Genomic DNA, 14,176 nt, shown 5'->3' with positions numbered 1-14,176 from the left:
ATGTGAAATCTTATAAACCGTCGACAAACGACGGGTCGCCCGAGGAATCCCAGCTCCCAAGACACATGTTTCGGATCCAATTGGCTCTATCAATATTGCATCCATTTATTGACAGTGTTAGTTGTTATACATGCCGGAGATGAAATGCCAAAAAGAGATTCCTATTTGTGCGCCAGTGTAAACAGTCGGGGTTTTAATGGATGGAGTGGGGAAAGAAAAATCGATTAAATTTTCCTGAATGTACTTTAGTTTTAAAAATACAACGAACAGAGGTCCTCTGTACAAGCAGAAGAGTATAGTTCCAAGTCCCAGTCTCAATAGAATGGGGTTTTTTTTGTTGCCGTGGACAGTTGCTTAATAATTGCAGGGTTGTTCATGCCAAGATGTCCCGACATATCATCTTGGGCAGTAAAGACATTTTGGCCGCTACAGTCCTCCTTTTATGACGTAATCCACAAACATTAAAAAACCGTTAAAGTTTGTTTGTTAACGTCACAACTAGAGCACACTGATATTCAACAGTCCCTCTAAAGCAAGAACATTTTATAGAAAATATTACACGCAATCACCCCCGCCCCTCCTACAGTTCTTAGATTAAATGTATGTTAAAATTCTACATCCGGTTTTAATTGTTCGTTTGCGTAAAGCGAATAATGATATTAAACTGCCCATCCAAAGAAAGAACATTCCAGTGAAATAGTAGTCGCATTCGCAAAGTTCTTAGATTAAAATGTCCTAGTATGTTGAAAATTCCTCAACCGACTGTAAGGGGGCGAGACGTAGCCCAGTGTTAAAGCACCCGTTCGATGCGCGGTCGATCTGGGATCGATCCCCGTCGGTGGGCCCATTGGGCTATTTCTCGCTCCAGCCAGTGCACCACGACTGATATATCAAAGGCCGTGGTATGTGTTATCCCGTCTGTGGGATGGTGCATATAAAAGATCCCTTGCTGCTAATAAAAAAAGTAGCTCCTGAAGTGGCGACAGCGAGTTTCCTGTCTCGATATATGTGTGGTCCTTAACCATATGTCCGACGCCATATAACCGTAAAATAAAATGTGTTGAGTGCCTACTTCCTTCCTTTAACCGGCTGTAATTGCTCGCATTTTTTATTTGCGTAAAACGGATAATGATATTAAACAATGAACATTCCAGTGAAATATTAGTCATTCGCAAAGTTCTTAGATTAAAATGTCCTAGGATGTTAAAATTATTCAATCAGCTGCAATTGCTTGTATGTTTTGTTTGCGTAAAGTGGTTAACGGTTTTAATCTGCAGAGCCCGCTCGACATTGTGGGGGACGGTGTGATAAGTAATGATGGCAGACTGGTCGTGGAGACAAATTGAAGAGAGGCGGACGCGATCCTTTAATCGAATGAAAACAGGATTACAGTCCACATCTCAGACAAGTCAATACCGGCAAGCTGTATGTAAGGCACCGTGTCAGCGGACCTCGGCAGACACCGGCTTCAAAGAACTGTCATTAAGCGCGTCACTTCCAACTTGTCTTCACCGTGAAGAACGACAATGGTACAGAATCAATTAACAAGTAGTGTCGTGGTTAGGCCATCGGACATGAGGCTGGTAAGTACAGGGTTCGCAGCCCGCTATCGGCTCCCACCCAAGAGCGAATTTTAACGACTCAGTGGGTAGGTGTAAGACCACTACACCCTCTTCTCTCTCACTAACCGCCAACCAGCTAACAAGTAACCCACTGTCCTGGACAGACAACCCAGATAGCTGATGTGTGTGTGCCCAGGACAGCATGCTTGAACCTTAACTGGATACAAGCACGAAAATTATTTAAAAGAAAGAAAGAAAGAAAAAAAGAAGAAAGAAACCAAACATGTGGACATTGCACATTAATTTTGGGAAACATACTGCCTAACACTGCAGTGAACCATCGCTTGCTGACGGTTTGACTGCACATGTAAGTTATCTGTGGTTCGTTTCGTGTACATTCATTTCATTTCAACTTAGTTTCGTTCTTATACCCATTTAAGGTTCAAGCACGCTATCTAGGCTGTATGTCCAGGACAGTTGGTTAGTGATTAGTTGTTAATGGTTAGTGAGGGAGAAATCGGTGTAGTGGTCTAACACCTACCCATTGAGTCGTTAAATCTCACTCTGGGTGGGAGCCGGTACCGGGCTGCGAACCCAGTACCTATCAGTCTTATGTATGATGGCTTAACCACGACACCGCCGTGGCCGATTTCTGTGTACACGTATCTCTAGGTTCATTCAAAATCCAGTTGTATATAATACCCTCTTTATTTCCTCAATTTGATTTTTATCGAAATAAATTTATTTAAATTTTATATGTGTGTATGTATGTATGTATGTATGTATGTATGCATGTATGTATGTATGTATGTATGCATGTATACCTTACTATTATATAATAATCAGTGGTCTCTCTAGTATTCAGGAAAGGGATGGAGGGAATTGGTAGAGCTGGTTCCACTTATAGGAAGGGATGGTACCTAAAATTTGCAGGGTACAAGTACTTCGAAAATGTCTTGTAAACAACGATGAACCTGATTACTCTGGTAGTTCAAGACGATGGCATGCCTTGTGATTTTGGATGGCGTCCTAAATAAACGGATCGCTGCCAGTGGATGGCGGGCGTATTGGAAATTAGTCTTAAGAGATGGCGGGCCCGCCATTGCTTATGACATGTAGCGAGACACCTGATTACTAATTATGTAATTGTCGCCATTAGTATTATATCGTATATATATATAGGAGAGGTTCTACAGAGTTGGCAAACCTGTGCCTAATCTGCTTGTTGTTTGTTGTATGCAATGAAATATGCTTTCAATCAAGCTTACTGTGGCATTCCGTATAATGCAAGGGTGCGCAACGCAAAGTCACAAGGCACCGCACCACATTACATTCCAAACACTATACGCACGCACATGTTTTTACAACACACAGCTACACTCACACAGAGGGATGCATACATATTACACTAACACCACGACCAGTGTCACCACGCCATGCGTGTGCTGAACATTAACACAGACGTTACGAATACGACAGCTAGCGTGTTAGTACTGTTATTACCGGCCTAGGTGGTGTCGTGGTTAGGCCATCGGACATAAGGCTGGCAGTTGCAGGGTTCGCAGCCCGCTACCGGTTCCCACCCAGAGCGAGTTTTAATGACCACTACACCCTCTTTTCTCTCTCTCTCTCTCTCTCTCTCTCTCTCTCTCTCTCTCTCTCTCTCTCTCTCTCTCTCTCTCTCTCTCTCTCTCTCTCTCTCACTAACCACTAACAACTGACCCACTGTCCTGGACAGACAGCCCAGATGGCTGAGATGTGTGCCCAGGACAGCGTGCTTGAACCTTAATTGGATATAAGCAAGACAATAAGTTAAAGAAGAAGAAGTACTGTTATTGATGCTTGAGGCATAAAGGAAGGACATTTTTTATTTAACGACGCACTCAACACATATGGTTAAGGACCACAGATACACACTATATCACACAAAAAAACGTGAGCCAACAACAAACCACCAAACTACACCACATTTGACATCCCCCACCCCACTCCCCATCCCGAACAAAGCAGTATACCTCTTCACAAAATATCTGGCATAAGAACATACCACTCAACACCTGGCCCAATACAACACTACACATCTGATCACACAGCACACCCTGTCACCAGGCACGGCGGAGCAGGGGGAGGGTCTGGGGAAGGTGTTTTAGTAGCCTCCCCCCAATAATTCTGAATCAAAAATATTATTGGTAGAAAATCGTAAGGCAGAGATGAATTTTACTTGTAGAATGCAGGGAATTGGATTTCAGGACATCTATATAGTTTTCAACATTTTACGGGGGAGCATACATCGGAACCCACTAGAAACCTTTCTTTGCACCCTCGGTCTCTGTCAGCCCCACCAATGTCCACTTGCTTCCGTCGTGCCTGCATGTCACGCCACATGTGCACCCTACGCAACACGATAGCACATCAGACATCTGTCCAAAAAACACACCACATAACAGAACATCTGCCCAAACAACACACCACATAACAGAACATCTGCCCAAACAACACACCACACAACAGAACATCTGCCCAAACAACACACCACATAACAGAACATCTGCCCAAACAACACACCACATAACAGAACATCTGCCCAAACAACACACCACATAACAGAACATCTGAGCCAAAACTACACCATACTACACGTCGCAGCAAACAAAATGTGACCCACCAACGCACCGCCCCACGCCACACCGTAAGAACAGACTGTCAAACCATGGACAGCCACAAATAAAAACAAAAACCCTCGTGACAAAAATAGGTGCCTGTGCAAGACAGTTCCGTGGATTACGAAAGTCAGACACAGCATCTGAGGCTAACAGTCTAACGGTACATTCTTAATTGGCAGGATTGTCTGCAACAGATAAATGTATTCCCGCATTAAGGCAATCGAATATGCGCCGTCAGTACAAAAGTAGATCTAAGTTGATTGCAAGAGGCGCTAAAGAGTGTAGTTAGCATAATTACGTAAAAGAACACGACACAGGGGACCAGTGTTTTATTGAAAGAAATACTCCTCCTAAGATTGGTTATGATGATGAACGCTTTAAACATTTTAAAATTGAATCCTCACTGTATCTTGCCGGTAATAGCTCGTTCTAATAATCAGCATGAGATGATCACAAGGATGTAAACACGCCAAGAATACATTCCCATACTTTCATAATATTTTAGCAAATTCATTAAAGATAATTTTTTCAAATTGTTGCTGCTGTTATTTGTGGGAGTGGGTGTTATTTGTGTCTAGATATAAATAACAGTGTTTATGAGCTAATACATTGCAATACAGAATTATTTCCTGTATTAGACTTAACTGTCTGGAGAGGTCAGAAGTTATGGCAATGGCAGGTGTGCTTGGAGAGTTCTCTGACCAGAAATTATCCACACTCCCACACACAGTTGACATTTAAAAAACATTGAGTTTTGCCAAGTGACACATGTCGCTATTGCGACTTTAGGTGTGAATGTGAACGCTTGTGTGTGTGTGTGTGTGTGTGTGTGTGTGTATGCATGTGTATGTGTGTGCGTGCGTGAGCGCGCGCGTGTGTATGTGTGCATGCATATAAATTGTTTTGCTTTTCTTTTCTTCTTCTGTTTTGTCCTCTGTGATTTATATATATATATATATATATATATATATATATATATATATATATATATATATATATTTAATGTATATTTTATTTACAATAGTCACGTTCTTTGGCATTGACCTGTCAACGCATCGTACAAAATTACTTGCGTAGGTGCAGACATAATCAGGAGTGCCCGGAGCTATTTTCTGTTCCTTCTAATTCTTTATGAATATGGACATAATTTCCTTGAACCAGCAAACAGCGTGCTTTGTAGTTCTTAGTGACGTGTCAAAAGCCAGCGCTCGCGCACTACCGGAAGTTTTGTCGCTTTCCGTGACAGTAGACAGAAGCGGCGCAAATGAAGCATAGAAAGCGTCTAATGACGAGCAGGATGCGAGAAAGAGAAAACTAAATGCAGCTTGCTAACTGAATAAAAACGCCACGACAAGGGCAGACATACCTCGCGTCTTCTCTTGTCAGTACGGCCGTCAGTTCCCTTTCGTCGCATTCCGTCGATTCGTTCGGCGTGGAAATGATTTTAGCGACGACCATCATAATGAGGACAGTGGCGTGTGCCACATGCAGTTTTATACGGTCGATCAACGTCGGACACTCCTTGGGGGGATAGTCCATCGTTTCAGACATATTGTTGACCAAGACTGCTTCCAGAATTGTGCCTTCATTGAGTTTGATTTGGCAGGACCTACAAGATTAGGCAACGATTTTACTCCAAAAGAACCAATATTGATCGGGGAAAATCCAATTGGTGGCCAGTCCGAGCATTATCCTCGGGTGCTTTAGTGTCCGAGATTGGCGGTTTCTCGCGGAATCTTATCTCCACCAGTCTAAAGATCATCAGAGAGGAAATTGCGAACGGAGAGAATCGTTGCATAGACAGTTAATTCAATAGAAATAGTCGTAATAAGTTAGTAGTGATATCGCCTGTATGGGACTCGTTACTCCGGCAAAAGACGAATGGTCTGTCGATATGATGAGAGATTCTGGACGAATTGACCATGGCGCTGAGCTCTTGAGGTTGTGCTTGGTCAATAGTTAGGGACATGGGCAAGGCGCACAGTCTTCTGTGGGAGATTGGGGTCAGAAAACCAAGAGGCACGAAGAGCGGGCATTTGTGACAGGATGATTCGGGGTTTGCTGATGGCAGAAGAGAGATCAATTTGGAGCAATTTGTCAGATAACTTTCCATTAACAGAGCACATTGTTTGGCTCATCGATCCGATGTCAGTCTGCTAAGCACAACACGCGGAATGCTGAATCCCCGAATCAAACGTTTATGTACAATCGAGACCAGACAAGCCTTGGTCAAGCTGTGATGTATTAGGGGAATAAGTCTCTTTGTACAAATGGCATTCGACTATTAAACGTCTATGTTCAAGATGAAGTATCTGCACAGCCTTTGAACTAACAGTGTCTACTCGTCACAAATCATCGCGGTCCGTCGTCGGCCGGGTTTAACTGGACTGAATAGTGTCAAAGCTGTTGATCTGCATTGTTTCCTGTTTTTACCCCCCCCCCCCCCCATCCCCTCACGCAACGTACGCACAAATAATGCCAAATATGTACGCACACTACTGTATGATGTTTTGAAAACGTAATCTAGTGTTAAGAGAGGATACACGGGCAACTGGCACTTGTTCGAGTAAATAATATATATATATATATATATATATATATATATATATATATATATATATATATATATATATATATATATATATATATATATATAAATCAAGATGGTTAAAGAGTGTTCAATATTTCTTATATATTTATACGGAACTAGGATGTGGGGATCACCACACCTTTGATTTTGTGACTCTTATATATAAGCCTTGCTCCTTAATTCCAAAGGGGTATCAAGTTAAAAAATTTATTAGCTATTATGTGAAAAAAAAGTGATGAAAATGAGAAGCACAAAGCATATCTCTACCATGTGTTAGTATTATTGCATTAGCGAGCTACGCGTGGAGCCTGTGTATCGTTTGTAACATAAACATATTAGGACGTGTAAATTACATTAAAGTACCGGCTACGCAGCTACTGCAGCAGATCACAGAGGAATGCATCATACAACTGGCATTTTATTTCCTATGACGCTCAATTATCTACGATTAGAACGTGTCTTCTGGAGGAGAGGTCACACAAAGCGGCTTAACTTAGCCCCGTTGCTATACCCAAGGCCATACTCAGCCTAAAATAACAAGAAGGGCACTAAAAATAAAAAAAATAGTCTGGAAGTAGGTATACAGGGTGTTCTCTTCTGGCTATAAACAAAGTGGCACCTTTAAACTAAACAGTTAACTTTTTCTATTTTCAAAGACTCGTATTTGAAGAACTGTTGCCAATGGGAGGAACAACCATTAATGTCTACTGACAATGCATAATTAAGATTATGTATGTATATGTGTGACAGTGTGTGTGTGTGTGTGTGTGTGTGAGAGAGAGAGAGAGAGAGAGAGAGAGAGAGAGAGAGAGAGAGAGAGAGAGAGAGAGAGAGAGAGAGAGAGAGATAGAGAGAGAGTATATGTGTGTATGTAAGAGTGTGTGTGTGTGTCTGTCTGTCTGTCTGTGTGTGTGTGTGTCTGTCTGTCTGTCTGTGTTTATGTGTGTGTGTTTGTGTGTGTGTGTGTGTGTGTGTGTGTGTGTGTGTGTGTGTGTGTCTCTCTAGCTGTTTGTGTGTGTATATGTGTGTGTCTGTGTCTGTGTCTGTGTGTGTGTGTGGACGCTATAGGTTATTTTCATTTCCAACCAGCAAACGTAATTCATTTTAGAGACACCCTTCCTATCCAGAATCCATCTAGAATGATCTTTTTTGTTTGTTTTTGCAGAGAAATTATTCTGAGTGTCTGATATAAATATATGCTGCCTTCTAATTAGAGGTACACTTTCATTGAATTTGATTTTCGTGCCGATATCCAATGAAGGTTCAACCATTCAGCCCTTGGCTCAAACCTCAACCATCTGGGCTGTCTAACAGGGGTTAATGAGTAATTGTGAGTAGTGACGGAGAAGTTGATGTGGCGGCCTTACTCCTCCCAGTCGAACCGTTAAAGCTCTATTTAAGATACGGGTACTGGGATTCGAACCCAGCACCTACCAGTAACATTACGTTTTACATTGATTTTGCTGTCTTGTCACCGTGGATTTGTACAGACATTCCCTGAACAGATGGAAGGAAGGAAATGTTTTATTTAATGACGCACTCAACACATTTTATTTACGGTTATATGACGTCGGACATATGGTTAAGGACCACACAGATATCGAGAGAGGAAACCCGCTGCCGCCACTTCATGGACTACTCTTTCGATGAGCAGCAAGGGATCTTTTATATGCACCATCCCACAGACAAAATAGCACATACCACGGCCTTTGATATACCAGTCGTGGTGCACTGGCTGGAACGAGAAATAGCCCAATGAGCCCACCGACGGAGATCGATCCCAGACCGACCGCGCATCAAGCGAACGCTTTACCACCGGGCTACGTCCCGCCCCTGAACAGATGTGTCCTCCTTAATAACTCTGATGGTTCATTTTGTGTCTGGAAGAGAACATCAGTACCAGTATAGGTAGAACCGTATCATATGCAAAGAGTATGGAAATACATTAATGAAGACGGTAATGATCAATAAAAACCACAAGAATATTTAAAGCACTAACGAGCACCTTGATGCCTAATGATGCTGTGGTGACGTAACCGTACAACATTAATTACGTAACAGCAACCATCGAGGTAATGGTGCAATATTACATGTTGGACGCGTTTGGTTCAGTGCTATTCTGTCTGTGGGATGGTGCATATAAAAGATCCCATGCTACTAATGGAAACATGTATCGGGTTTCTTCTCTGTGACTGTATCAAAATGTCCATATGTTTGGCATCCAATAGCCGATGATTAATTAATCAATGTGCTCTAGTGGTGTTGTTAAACAAAACAAACTTTTGGTTCATTTTAGAATTTTAAACAGTGATTAATTGTGTGAGTGCATGCCTTCACAGCTATATGGGGCGGGACGTAGCCCAGAGTTAAAACGTTCGCTTGAAGCGCGGTCGGTCTAGGATCGATACCCGTCGGTGGACCCATTGGGCTATTTCTGGTTCCAACCAGTGCTCCACAACTTGTGTAACAAAGGTCGTGGTGTGTACTATCATGTCTGTGGGATAGTGCATATAAAAGATCCCTTGCTGCTAATCAAAAAGAGTAGCCCATGAAGTGACGATAGCGGGTTTCCTCTCTCAATATCTGTGTGGTGCTTAACCATATGTCTGACGCCATATAACCGTAAATAAAGTGGGTTAAGTGCGTCGTCACAGCTATATTTTAGCATATACTCTGCCATGAGTACATTTTGATTTATTAAACTGGCGAAACATGAAAGATGGATGAAAAGTATCTCATGGGGAGTGGCACTCCTGTAGACGAGGCACCTGATATTGATTCATGGAAGAAATCATGACATTGCCAAAATACCCTTTCGACTCTGACGTGTGCCGAGATACGGTTTTAATTTGTATCTACTTTCAATGGATGTACGTAATTGTTACATGTTTTCATTACGATTGCTGAAATATTTCTTAGCTCGAAAAAGAGAAAAACAAAGGTTCCCAGTGACAAACTATTTGACCAACAGTACCGTTTTGAGGCACCAACTGTAGTTTTTAAACCATTAAAATATGTTCTGCTAATTCAGTCGTTTTATCATTATATTGCCACATTACATATTTATAGGATATTAAACGAATTTCGTATCATGTTTATGTCCTGAGTGAAACCATTTTCAGTTGTCACGAGCTTTAGTGAGTGATAATGAACATTATTTCATGAGGGACATAAACATGATACGAAATGGTAGCGAGTTTAATATCCTATTTATTACCCATAATCGATCTTTATTTTATATCACTCAACTCGTTTGGCAGACGTTCCTGCAAGATTGTAGTGCGCCAATCGATGACGTCACGAAGTGTTACGTCCCACTTGGCGTTCTAGTGGGACGTATCACTTTGATATGTACCAAGATATTTTTAACCATCAGGGTAATAAATCTATTTGCTACAACGTTAACATTTGGCAAAACCAATGCATTCAAGCCGTCCTGGTCTTTGTTCTAAATTAAATTTTATACGAAACAAAAGATACGTTCCTCGGAAACTACAATCACTGATTCTAACTGTTACCTCAACGTGGTGCGGGGGTGTAACATTCTCTTTGAGAATGGCCAATACAGCACAACTCCCCTTTTGGGGGGTCATCACTTCATGTTTGCATTAACCATAGTTTGACACCCAATAGTATTTTTCGTGCTGGGATGTCGTTAAACATTCATTCATTCATTCATTTTCTGTTGGTTTTTTTTTTGTTTTGTTAAAATATTCTATTGTCCCTAGAAACACATGCACACTCAAGGTAGGGGGTCGAGAGGCCACCATTTGATGTTTTGCAATCTTGCAAATTGGATTCCATGTATGGACATATCATAGCTGTCCTTTTTTTTTTTTTGCCCAACAGTAATTTTGGTGGAATGCAATTTCCATTTGAAGAGCAGGATCATTAGCTTTCAGCAGACGACCCCTGGGCTTGTCGGGCTGTTGTGTGCACACACTGGGAGTCACGTAGAGTGGATCCCCCGTCGGAACCATTGCTTTAATATCCGCTGCAATTTCAAGAAACCCTTCAGTGCAATGTCCACAGAAGAAGGGCGTGTTTATTCCCGTGGTTGGAGGCGTCTGGGCAAACATCTTCTGGCAGCAGAAGCACGGACGCTTGCTATCAAGGTATTAAGTGATGGTGCAGGCTTGAGCACTTGGACAAAGGCGAGATTGGGGACTGCGGTGTATTTTTCGGGGGGTGATTACATTAGTGCCGATATCGGAATTCTCGGAAAAAACCTGTAGACGTAAAGTATTCGAACGGGGCGAAGATTTATGTTCGGTAATTTAACGACATGGTGATTTCCTGCTAAAATAGATTGGCTGGTGCATTTGCCTGATTGTTACAGCTGTCTGGCGTTTCGCACTCTTCTTAAAGATACCATATCTCTTCTCTGCGCATGGGGTGGGATGTTGTGCAGTAGTAGAGCGTTCACCTGAGGTGTGATGGGTCGTAGGATCGATCGACCTCGATGGAATCTGGGTTTTGTTTGTTCCCCGTCGCAACCAGTGCCCCATAACTGATACGTCAAATGCAGTGGTGTGTACTGTCTTGTGTATGGGGAAAGTGTCTAAGAAAATTGTGCATAGCTTAAAAAGGGGTGAAGATGGGATATTTCGTGTTCCAGTGTACCACGACTGGTAAATCAAAGGCTGTGGTATGTGCTACCATGTCTGTCGGATGATGTATATAAAAGATCCCATGCTACTAATAGAAAACTGTAGCGGGTTTCCTCTCTAAGCCTGTATGTCAAAATGACCAAATGTTTGACATGCAATAGCCGATGATTAATAAATCAGTATGCTCTAGTGGTGTCGTTAAACAAAACACAATGTGACGGAACATGCTCTTAATTTCTTTTCGCCTGTGGCGATATTAATTGTTTTAGAGGGCCGTGTACAGTCCCAATATGCACTTAGACTAGGTGGGCACTTTGTTACGTAATACCTCCGCGCGACGGTGGTCGAGCTGTTCACAATACACACCCAGACCAGTTACGGAGGCCATGTGGCCAGTAGTTACGTAATACCTCCGCGAGTGCGGTTTTTACGACCGTGATTTTGGCGACTAGGCGACAGTAAGTCTGGCCATCTAAGAGAAAATTGCCGTCTTGGTCTCTGTGGAAATATCACTTGTAGGTATTCGGTACCGCGATGTGCCCCCAGGCGATATTCGGATTTTTATAATAAATAGCTAGGGTTTTAGAGATATCGGGGAGAAACATATTGGAAGGCTGCCAGGGAACGTTAGTCCGTTTGGACTTGGTAAATATTATTTCTGCCCTGTTGTATAACCTTGATGTGATTGATGTGACTTTAAATATTTTAATACTGTATTATACCAATATTATTTAGACAGTGTTTCCGGTAATCTGACGAAGTAAACTGTAGGCTTCACTGTTCTAAAATTATTAAGGCTTAGCCAGTCATCCTAGAGGACCTAGGTAAACTGTAGGTTATTGTCTTTATTGTGATAGGTACCAGTATTAAGTCTGTATTACAAGGTTACTGAATGAGAATTAACCAAGTAGGAATCGAGTTGTAATTCCTTTATTAATTAAGTTCCCCTGGAAGCGTTTCTCAATTATCACACGTGTGGGTGTTGTGTCACGGTGAAGTAATTAGAATATTGTGTAAACTAGACACCTAGTGATTAACTAATTAAGTGATTAGTTCTGGGTTGTTATTATATTGTTGTTGTTAATTAACTACTGCGGCAGTACATTTGTCAGCGTAGTATTAATACAGATTCTAAAGTGTATTGTGTTTTTGTTGTGTTTTCTAGTGAACTAAACGTGCTATAATAACACATATTTATATATAGATCTATCTCTGATTATACCTAGAGACGAGCCACTAGGGTTTTAAACTGCCCGATACAGAGAGATCTAATAGATATACAGTTAGGAGAGATATTTGGATAATCGTGTTTTATTCGGTTACGGGTATTATAGGATCCCCGTGACACACACTTTAAAATAAGCGTACGAGACGAGGGGAGGGGGTGATGGGGGGGTGGGTGGTGGCGGTAGGGGCCACTGTCCTAGTGCTGGAGCAAATCCTCAAATTCGGACAAAAACGATAGAGATATTCGGGCTAAATGAGCAGGGGCCTAATTCACAAAGGTCTCTTAGGCTCTGTTGGGTCGGGACGTAGCCCAGTGGGGGAAAAAGGGAGATCGTACGTCCATGGTTCTGACAAATAAACATTAAAACAAAAACAAACAAACAAACATAAAAAAACAAACAAAAAACAATCAACCAAACACTTACCTCATTTCTTATATCCAGCCCATACAGAATTTCACAGCAGTTAACAGTCGTCATTAGTTAGTATTAGATTTTACATTTATACTCATTACAAAATAAATATGATTATAAATGTTAAAAAGCTATTCCGTGTGCACATTCAAAAGAATGTACGTAGTATCGCTTCAAACATCAATATGCATATTGAACGTCAAAGCATTATGACGTCAGTTTTTTTTTTTTTCACGGTAACGTTTCCGGCAATTTCCTTAACTTAACGGAAAATATCGAAATACCAATGAAATGAGTGTTGTAATCTGGCATATGTTCATAAAATCAGACTACTATCATGGTACAACTTACAAGATAAGAGAGCAAATATAGCTATACCAATTTACATAACCAATTCAACATAAGAGATAACTTTAAAATAGATAAATAATTAAAAACTAAATATTATATATGACATATAGCTTTACAAAGACAGAATTATTCGGTCTAAGGGTGCAATTTAAAAAATCCCCTCCCCCCAAAAAAACCCAACCCACCAAGCCTTGTAAAAAACAACAACAACAACAACAAAACAAACAAAAAACATGGACAAAATACCCCGAACGCCCCCCCCCCCACCCCACCCGAAACCCCCCTTCCCCACCAAAAACATCCCACGAACAAACAAAAAAAAAAACAAACAAACAAACCTAACAAACAAAAACAAAGGAAGAGATAAAAGCACCTACAGTAGTTAAAAGTATGCTAACATGTATTACATAAAACAAAATAGGGGGCGGGACGTAGTCCAGTGGTTAAGCGCTCGCCTGATGCGCGTTTAATCTAGAATCGATCTCCGTTGGTGGGCACATTGGGCTATTTCTCGTTCCAGTCAGTGCGCCACGACTGGTATACCAAAGGCTGTGTATGTGCTACCCTGTCTGTGGGTCGGTGCATAAAAAATATCCCTTGGACTAATGACAAAAATATAGCGTGTTTCCCCTCTAAAACCATATGTTAAAATTACCAAATATTCGCATTCAATAGCAGATGATTAATAAATCAACGCGCTCTAGTGGTGTCGTCAAACAATGTTATGTTATAGATAAAGATAACATTAACTTTTATTCGT

General features: G+C 41.4%; 1 long non-coding RNA gene across 1 annotated transcript in view; it reads right to left on the bottom strand.

Moving 5' to 3' along the window:
• The window catches only part of LOC121382726, a 64,475-nt gene extending 51,234 nt beyond the window's left edge, over positions 1-13,241 (bottom strand). Inside the window, exon 1 of the long non-coding RNA XR_005959212.1 lies at positions 13,078-13,241. This is a non-coding gene — a long non-coding RNA (uncharacterized LOC121382726). The remainder of the gene's footprint in view (positions 1-13,077) is intronic.
• Positions 13,242-14,176: the final 935 nt, after the last annotated feature.

Source organism: Gigantopelta aegis, chromosome 10 (assembly GCF_016097555.1).
Source record: "Gigantopelta aegis isolate Gae_Host chromosome 10, Gae_host_genome, whole genome shotgun sequence".
In the NCBI taxonomy this organism is placed as follows: Eukaryota; Metazoa; Mollusca; class Gastropoda; order Neomphalida; family Peltospiridae; genus Gigantopelta; species Gigantopelta aegis.
This window is presented reverse-complemented; position numbering and strand designations above follow the sequence as displayed.